General features: G+C 40.9%; 1 pseudogene; it reads right to left on the bottom strand.

Annotated features, from left to right (window-relative positions):
• Positions 1–1,991: 1,991 nt before the first annotated feature.
• LOC105515458 lies at positions 1,992–2,479 on the bottom strand (annotated as a pseudogene).
• Positions 2,480–3,619: the final 1,140 nt, after the last annotated feature.

The raw sequence follows: 3,619 nt of genomic DNA, 5'->3' as shown, positions 1-3,619 counted from the left end.
TTGGGAGGCACTCAATTAAATGGTAGTTGCCTTATTGTTACTGGTATTGCTGCTACTTTTGCTGATATTCTTCCTAACGCTCTTACTGGCTCACACTCCCCCTGAGGAATCATTAGTTCTTGTCCAGAATGCCCTTTGTACTCATAGCCATCTTTGTCTCCTCTGCTTTTCAGATCACTCCATGGGGCCACCAGCAGGTTTCCTCATGCAGTATATAAATAGCAAATATTGGAACCGGAGTATTAATTTAGCCAAGACTTTGTTCCAGCCTTCCCACTGGCCTGCCTTGTAGATGGATGAACTGGAGCAGAAATAAGGAGGCAGTGTTCTTTCTTCGTATCACACACCTAAGGGAATTTTTTTTTAGTCTTCTGAGAACACTAAATTCTACCTCAAGCTCAAAGTAACTCTCAATGAGAGAAATCATTCATGGGGAACAGGGGAAGTCTGCTGAACTTCAAAGCCAAACTGAACCACAGCTGGTACCCCCTGCAACTCTTAAGAATAGGAAAGCAGCAGTCGAAAAACTAGAATGGAGTACTGTGGGGTGAGGGCGAGGATGAACAACCACTCTGGCATTTAAATAACATTGACAGCTTAAACTCAAGCCATCATTTCAAGAAATTCCAACAAAAGGTGAAATAGTTTAAAGTGAAAAAGTTGACTCTTCTGCAGAGGCAACTTTTTATACTTTACTTGCCATTCTCATATGAAACCTGCAAGTCCATATTAAGAAACTGTTGCCTGGAAATTGTAAGTGTTAAAGACGATCGATAAAGTTACCTTACGGGGAAGTCTGAGCTAAAGCCGGCTTTTTTATTTTATTTTATTTCTCCTGTCTATCTTGTAGGTGTGTTAAGAATGGATTGCTGGCTCATAAGTGTAGCTGATTATTTGGCTGGTGATGTAGCAGTTACTATTTTGGACTCCTTCTGAGTTTCTGGCTTTCTGGTGGGAAGTTTAATAGCTCATTAAATGTTATACCCTCTCATTTTTATCCAGCCTCACTTTCTTCTGTTTTAATATGTGCCAAGGAATTTGAAGATGTACTCATTTGAACAAATAATGCTGGATAAAGAGCCGTGCTCAGCCCAGAACACAGTAAAGTTTTTAATAACGTAAATTTGAGTTCACAGTGAGTATTGAAACAGAGCTAGTTTCCAAACTTACATCAGATCTCATTTAATTTTCACAAGGTAGAAAAGTATTCATTCATTACAAAATACTTCCTACAAAGTGCCAGGCGTTGTGTTCAATGTTGGGTCTGCAATTCTAGATAGCATCATCTCCCTATTTTTAAATGAGGAACCTGGTTTCAGCAAGATCAAGTGACTCGGCCAAGGTCACAGGAGTGAGCAGAAGACCCAGTTCCTCTAATTCAAATCCCATGTTCATCTCCACAAAATAAACATATAGCTGAAAGGAGCTTTAGAGACCATATCAATGTTTTTACTTTATATATGAGAAAAATAAGCATTCGGCCCAAGTTTACACATGTGTACTATGTATACACGCGTACACATAGTGAAACGGGAATGGGAACTCAAGTCCCACAAGACTTAGTGTATTGTCTTACACAAAAGGATACTTTAAGATGAACTTATTGTATATTTTTAAGTCATCTCTGAAATCCTCTTTCTTCTCTGAAGTACATGCTCCAAAATTTCTTCTTCAAGTACATCCCCTCAGGGCACCTTAGAATATAAGAGAAAGATACTGACTAAATTTGTCTCCACGTTGACCTCAGGCACTTTAGTCAGTGTTGAAACTTCTTTTTATTTTTTTAAGATAAGTCTTTATTTACTGGTTTTGAGAAAAAAAAAAAAAAAGCTGGCTAAGTTGGTTGCTTTTTGGTGATCAATGAGACCAAACTCCATATCCTTGTCCAACTCTCGATTCCTCCTTGTTTCAACCTTGGCTGCGGCTGTGGCCACAGTAGGAGCAGCAGTGTTAGTGGAGGTCACAGGGGCAGCAGCCACAAGGCAGATGGATCAGCCAAGAAGGTCTTTGTACCCATTGATGATAAAATGGGGTACTGATGCAACAGCTGGGTAACCAATCTGCAAACACAGGCACCATGCAGACACCCTGGAAGTGAGGATGCAGAGTGTCCCCTGTGATGTCAAGCACCTCAGGGATGTAGATGCTGCCATTGTCAGACACTTGCCTGATGATCCACCCAAGAAATAGCAAGAGATGTTCAGCAGTATGGCTTCACTGGCTCCCACTTTGTCTCCAGTCTCAATGAGCTGCACATCCCTTAGGATTTCAATGATGCCCCTGGAGATTTTAATGGTGATGCATAATGCCTGGACGAAGGAAATCTTCTCTGGCCCCAGCATGGTGTTCTGGACACAGAGACTTCACATGGGACAATGGTACCAGCATTGGTGGTAGCTGGCACCTTACTGGCCAGCGATTTGTCCCTGAACTCAGAACATAATGAACATGACCCAGCTGACGGCTCCAACTGGTCCATAAGCTAAGATTTTTGCCTCTCTCCTGTCTGCAGCCATAGTCAACTTCTCAAAATGTAAATTGTGTTCATGGTTTCCCACTGCATTTAGAAGAAAATGCTGAGTCTGGTCCTGCAGGGTGCTTCAACGTGAGCTTCTTTGCCTGCTTGTCCAGTCTCATCTTGTTCCTCTCTCTCTCTCCCTCGTGACCATCTGGCCATACTAGTCTGCTTTTAGTTCTGGAATGTATCAAGTTCTTTCCTGCCTTAGCACATGCTGTGCTTTCCTTGGTACTGGTCTTCCCATCTCTTTACTTAGCAAACTCCTCCTTATCCTTCAGAGCCTCAGGAGAAATGTCCCTTCCTCAGAGAGGCTATCTCTAATTCCATTCTCAATCAGGTTTCTCTTTTTTCTTCCTTACAGCCCATCTACATTTCAGGATAGTTATATAAATTTGTCATCACATAATTGTTTGTGTAATGGCTATTTAATGAGCTCCAATGGAAGAAGGGACTATGTCTATTGTTTTCACCACTTTGCCTGGAACATGGTAGTGGCTTAAAAAATATTTATTGGATGTATACCTTAATGGCATCTAGTGAGTCCTTTAAAAATCTAGTCATTCACGTGTCTGTTCTGGCCTGTGTTTAGATCTCTGGAAAGCCAATGCTTGTCTTGTTTATCTTTGCTATTCCCACAATACCTCATGTGGTCCCTAACAAAACACAAATGTTTAGTAGTGTTTATAGAAGAATTCCATGAAGGAATTCCATGAAGGAATTCCATGAAGGAATTCCATGAAGAATTCCATGAAGGAATACAATTCAATATTATTGCTGATCCCAAGGAACAGATCATCACCAGTGGCTGTAAGCATCCTCAATCCCACTAGAAAAGTTTTCTACCTTCCTGCCCGCCTGCCTTGTTAAACAGGCTAACGCGCCTTTACGGCTTTGTTGAGTTTCCACTTGTTTAAAGCTGTGTTGGTGAATGTTCTTTTATTGCAGATATCATTAGTTTGAAAAAGCTCTTACTAGCCCCTTCATAGAAGTCTTGAAAAATATCGGCAGCCTAACTGATGATGCCATCCATAGAGACTGGATAGATAAAGACATTTAAAGTAAACATAAATCAAGGAGGAAAAGGTAATAAAAATGACCTTC

This window comes from Colobus angolensis, unplaced genomic scaffold (genome assembly GCF_000951035.1).
Source record: "Colobus angolensis palliatus isolate OR3802 unplaced genomic scaffold, Cang.pa_1.0 Scaffold26, whole genome shotgun sequence".
Taxonomy (NCBI): domain Eukaryota; kingdom Metazoa; phylum Chordata; class Mammalia; order Primates; family Cercopithecidae; genus Colobus; species Colobus angolensis.
Note: the sequence above shows the minus strand (reverse complement) of the source record. Positions and strands in the feature narration are given on the sequence as shown.